Here is a 6,563-nt window from a genome sequence, read left to right as displayed (position 1 = left end):
TGCAACATTTGTTATGATTTATGAGTAAATAATGTATGCATATTCCTAAAAAATCTGGTATTACATGGCCACATATACATTGATGTGGATTTCAGGAACACTCAATTTAAAAAGGTTCAGAATACTTAAAGACAATTTTTGAGAGCTATTAGGGGAAGCTCTAAATTCTATGCCCTAATTGTACTTAAAACAATTTGAATAATTTACATTTGATGTGATAACAGTATGTGTAAAATCCTTAACAATGTGAAATCAGTTTTGAAATAATTTTTAAATCGGAAGACATAGTTTTACTATTACTCTGGAAAAAAGCAATTATTGTTTGTTTTCACAAGATCTTCTTATCTAAGATTTGAGATGTTCTTGAAAGTGCATTTATCATTTTTTGCAATATATGTTGACAGGTGGCTGCTCTGTATGTGCTTAGAAATATTTTACTTGCTGTGTTTAAAAATAAGATTGAAAAGGAAGTGGTTCAAGATAATGAATTTTTTATGAAAAAGATTTCATATCTCAAATACAAACCGTTAACATATTTCCATCAATCTTAAGAGGGGGGAAAAAAATCATGCTTGCAAAAAAAGCAAAATTTAAGATTTGCCAAGAAGAATTGAACAGTATTGATGTAATTGCTTGGGAAAAGGGCCACTGCATTGGAAAGCATGATTAAAAGAGCTGTAGTGCTTGGGTGGAATCCAGCCCACCATCTCAGCAGCTGTACATCTTGGACAATCTGTTGCTGATTATTAGTGATGGAACACCAGGTATAATCAATGGCGCTCATTGTTTTGAATGCATGTATCAAAATTCCAACAGCTTTTCTTTTTTTAAAAAAAAATAGTTTGATACAAAGTAGGCTATGACTTTCTTAAACCACTGATATTCATTAGAATTCAAAGAATGATGTGGCAATAAATTGAGGCTATATTTAGATTCATTGTTTTCTGTCAAAGGATATAGCCATATTAACTCCAGAGGCAGTTTTTTTCAGTTTTTGAGTTTTAACTAGCTTTGAAAAGATTTTCCAACATTTAAGAATCATTTATTATTATGTATATTGTCAGCCTGCTTATTTAACTTATATGCAGAGTACATCATGAGAAACGCTGGACTGGAAGAAGCACAAGCTGAAATCAAGATTGTTGCGAGAAATATCAATAACCTCAGATATGCAGATGACACCACCCTTATGGCAGAAAGTGAAGAGGAACTCAAAAGCCTCTTGATGAAAGTGAAAGAGGAGAGTGATAAAGTTGGCTTAAAGCTCAACATTCAGAAAACAAAGATCATGGCATCTGGTCCCATTACTTCATGGGAAATAGATGGGGAAACAGTGGAAACAGTATCAGACTTTATTTTTGGGGGCTCCAAAATCACTGCAGATGGTGACTGCAGCCATGAAATTAAAAGATGCTTACTCCTTCGAAGAAAAGTTATGACCAACCTAGATAGCATATTCAAAAGCAGAGACATTAGTTTGCCAGCAAAGGTCCTTCTAGTCAAGGCTATTGTTTTTCCAGTAGTCATGTATGGATGTGAGAGTTGAACTGTGAAGAAGGCTGAGCACCGAAGAATTGCTGCTTTTGAACTGTGGTGTTGGAGAAGACTCTTGTGAGTCCCTTGGACTGCAAGGAGATCCAGCCAGTCCATTCTAGAGGAGATCAGCCCTGGCTGTTCTTTGGAAGGAATGATACTAAAGCTGAAACTCCAGTACTTTGGCCACCTCAAAGTACTTGGAAAAGACTCTGATGCTAGGAGGGATTGGGGGCAGGAGGAGAAAGGGACGACAGAGGATGAGATGGCTGGTTGGCATCACCGACTCAATGGATGTGAGTTTGAGTGTATTCTGGGAGTTGGTGATGGACAGGGAGGCCTGGCATGCTGTGATTCATGGCATCACAGAGTCGGACACGACTGAGCAACTGAACTGAATTGAATAGAGTATCTTATTAAGCTGAAATAAAACAGATCAAATCTATGGATGGGCTTCCCTTGTGGCTCAGTGGTAAATAATCTGCCTGCCAATGAAGGAGACACAGGAGACACGGGTTTGATCCCCAGATTGGGAAGATCCCCTGGAGAAGAAAATGGTAACCTACCTCAGTATTCTTGCCTGGAAAATCCCATGGACAGAGGAGCCTGGTGAGCTACAGTCCATGGGGTCAAGACTGAGTGACTGAACACACACACACACACACACACACACACACACACAATCCATGGGTAACCTTAGAAGAAATGTTGATACAATGTTGATACACAGGGGTGGAGATAAAAGGCTAAGGAATCCCTTGAGATTAGTTAGGGGGGAAGATTTCAATTCTTTTAGTACCTGAGGTTCACACATATATCAAAGCAATAGAACCCTTACAAAAGTCAGATTGTATGGATGACTGATAATGCTTAGAGTAATAAAAGAAAGAAACACAGAAAGAGTATGTTTTTTGGGGAAACAAGAGTGGATGACTTCAGAATTCAGCCCAACACACTTTTATTATAGTACGCTTAAGTACCCCGCTTACACTGTGAAAGTGAAAGTTGCTCAGTCGAGTCTGACTCTTTGTGACCCCACAGACTATACAGTCCATGGAATTCTCCAGGCCAGATTACCAGAGTGGGTAGCCGTTCCCTTCTCCAGGGGATCTTCCCAACCCTGGGATCGGACCCAGGTCTTCCACATTACAGGAGGATTCTTTACCAGTTGAGGCTGTGCTCAATCCCTGGGTTGGAAAGATCTCCTGGAGAAGGGAACAGCTACTGACTCCAGTATTCTGGCCTGGTCACAAAGAGTTGGACAGGACTGAGTGACTTTCATTGTTTATACTACAGGAAAGAGAAAGAGCAGCCCAATATAAATTGAGAGGCTCTCCATTTGTAAGTAAGTGAAGTGACTCAGTTGTGTCCAACTCTTTGGGACCCCATGGACTGTAGCCCAACGAGCTTCTCTGTCCATGGGATTCTCCAGGCAAGTATCCTGGAGTGGGTTGCCGTTTCCTTCTCCAGGGGATCTTCCTGACCCAGGGATCGAACCTGGGTCTCCCGTATTGCAGACAGACACTTTAACCTCTGAGCCACCAGGGAAGCCCAATGCTCCATTTGTATCAGGATCAAACTGAACAATTCTGCTGTAGGACTCCTGATACCTGAGTGTGCCGAGAGATAAAAGAGTACTGTCTCAAGTTAAGATTGGCCAAAGTGGAGAGTATGGGGAAGTCTAAATACACTTGAGCAAGCATCAGCTCATCTGAAACATCTTTCCCAAAATCGGAGGTGGCCATGTAGGAGTGGTAAGACACTTGCCAACAAGAACAATACGTTCTCTCTTGGAACAATCCTAAGGCAGCCGTACTGACTAGAGCTGGAGCAAAAGTAATGCAACTTATTTTACAAGAAAGAGCTCTGACTCTTTTGTATTCCAAGCAACCAAAACTGTGAGTTAATGGCTACTCAGTCTCAATCTCCTCCTTGAAATAAAACAGTAGGCATACCTTTATTATCAGAAGTAAATCAGCAGAGATTTCCATCTATGTAGAAACTGCATCTCATAAGGCTAGAAGAGAACAAGAACCAGAAACAATTGGAGACTAGTGTAAAACACCCTGTGGAGATTCCCAGAAGTACTTGAAGGAAATCTTTAAGGAACAAGGTTTCTTAAATGAGTGATAAGAGCATGTAGCTACTAAGATTTCTAAATTAAAGTTTAATATAGATTTGTCTTGACTTAGAGTCCGGTGAAGCCTAGTATATTCAGAGTATGTTTTAACTGCTTTTGAACATTTAAAAGAAAAACTATAATCAACATTTTGATTTAACAATTATTTTTGCCAAAATCTAAACCTCTGGAGACTAAGCTGTCCATTCTCTGAATGGACAAATAAATGGCTTACGTTGGAAAATGCAAGTGCACTCAGCTGCTCAATCAATAATAAAGTTTAATTGTCCATGGAATGCAATGGTACAGTACAAAAGAACATTTAAATATAAGAACACTAGTTTAGCATAACCTATGAGGAAAACAGTGGAGAGTGCTTTACCAAAGAATGGGACATTGATTGACAGTGGTTTGTCATCTCACTGTAAGAATATAGAAAACTAGAAAAATATACCGAAAAAAAAAAAAAAGTTGTTTACAGGCACTGGGCAACAATCATCACAAGATTTTAATTCTGGAGAGGAAAAGATGAAATGAACACTACAAATGTTCAGTTTTATGCAATGATTCACTTTCTCGAGTGTGTTACAGGGAGGAGAAACACAAGAAGAGCACAGGGGTCTTGCTGGTAGGTAGACAGCTGAAAATGCTGAAATCTAGAGAACAAATATTGGAATGGAGAGACTACAGAAAAAGAGGATGGGTAATCTGCATAAATCATGAGCCTGTTACATACTGAATTATGCTGTTTATGCAAGAAGAACCAGTATTGAAATATTGCTCACAAGCGTTGGGAATTGTTCAAGTCTACTCAGTCAAAATGGAGAAACATCACTGTATATCCAAAAAATCTGATAGAGATCCTGTAGTGGTATGAACTGGAGAAGGGCATGGCAACCCACTCCAGTATTCTTGCCTGGAGAATTCCATGGACAGAGGAGCCTGGTAGGTTCCCAGTCCATGGGGTCACAAGAGTAGGATACGACTTAACGACTAAACCACCACCACCAGCAGTGGTATGAACTTAGTGGCAGGACCCAACTTGACCTAAAATAAAGGCTACAGGGAGCTGACCTAACAAACTAAAAATCAAGCCAGAAGAGCATTCAAGGTAATCTGCAAATAACAATCTGCTCCAATAAACTTCAATACTCTTTAAATAAAGGCAGCAAAATCCAGACTCTTAAAAATACAACTTTGACAGTGTCTAAAATTCAATAAATTTTACTACATAGGAAAAAGGCAAAAAAAAAAAAATGTGAGCTATAAATGGAAGGAATTTAAATCAAGAGAAAGACATCCAGGAATGTCAAAGCTCTTGGAATTAGAGGCAAAATCTTAAAACAAACAAACAAACAAAACTATTATAATTGTGATAATGAATTTAAAGGAAAATATAAACTGAATGAAGGAAGTAAAGATATATAACAGGAAATAAATGAAACCCCAAGAGCCAAAAAATTAAATCTCTAAAGTGAAAAAAATACACTGGAACTGCTTATGAGAAAAATGGATGCTGACAAAAAGAATACCAATGACCTTCAAGACATAGCAACAAGTAAACACATATAAACAAGCAACAACAACAGCAAAAATAAAGCCCTAAACAGAAGAAAGAAGATGAGGGGAAGAAGGAAATAGAATAAATGAACAGAACCTCATTTACAAGTAGCACAATATGTGCAGTTAGATTTCCAGTACGGAAGATGCAAAAAAATATTTGAAGAAATGATTTCTATTGTAGTCTGAAATTTCTTGTAAAAATTTTAAACTCACAGAACCAGAATGCTCTTCAACCTCCAGAAAAGGAAAAGAGAGAGAGAGAGAGAAGTCTTCCTTGGTGATCCAGGGGTAAAGAATCTGCCTATAATGAAAGAGCTGCAGGAGACATGGGTTCTATCTCTGGGTCAGGAAGATCCCCTGCAGAAGGGCATAGCAATCTACTCTGGTATTCTTGCCTGGAGAATCTCATGGACAGAGGAGTCTGGTGGGCTACAGTCCAAGGGTTGCCAAATTAGACAGGACTGAACTGAATTAGCGAGCATGAATGCAAAAAGAAAGGAAACCACATTGATCATATTATAATCAAGTTGATGAAATTCATTAAAGAGAAAAATCATTAAAGAAGTTAATGAAAAACAATACAGTACATCTTTACATACAGGAATACAAAGATAAGAGTCATCTCACATCTTGACAAAAACTATATAAACCATAAGATCATGAAATTGCATCTCATGATAGCATGTGGATTAGTTCTGCTAAATGGATCAGGAGAGATAGTAGATTTATTCCTGTAGACCTGTTCATATTATCATGGGCAAAATATGTCACTTTCTTAGCATTCTATAAATAATATGACAAATATAGACAGATATAGACACCTGTATAGACATGAGTGGAGTGTATATCACGGAAATAAAATTTCCCATGTTTAATCCTGATTACAGCACGCTAAAGTCAAGGTATGTCAAAGTACATGACCTTTTCAAGCGAAGATGCTCTAAGTCCTCTTCAGTCCTTATTATTCAATTTTGATTCTTAAGAAAATACAAAATAAATCAGAACTGGAAAAATATATAGTATTACAAGTCTTTTACATGGCATTTATCATTCAAGGAGGTAGGCCTTTTCACTAGGATACCGACAAGTCTGTTTTTGGAGAAAATATCAAAAATTGCCTAAATATGCATCAGACCTCAAGGCAAGGTGAAGAAGATGAAGAGATACCTCCTTTTTGCCATACTTACTTTGCTGGATTCACAGAAGGTATAATTCAATAATCATTTTAAGCACTGCCAGGCAGTGCTTTAGGTACTTGAACAGGGCCATCATGAACAGTGGTGCTTGCCCTGTACAAGGGCAGGTCATCAAGATGACATACTGTAGCTGAAATTCCTGGTGAGATTTT

This window comes from Ovis aries, chromosome 21 (assembly GCF_016772045.2).
Source record: "Ovis aries strain OAR_USU_Benz2616 breed Rambouillet chromosome 21, ARS-UI_Ramb_v3.0, whole genome shotgun sequence".
NCBI lineage: Eukaryota > Metazoa > Chordata > Mammalia > Artiodactyla > Bovidae > Ovis > Ovis aries.
Note: the sequence above shows the minus strand (reverse complement) of the source record.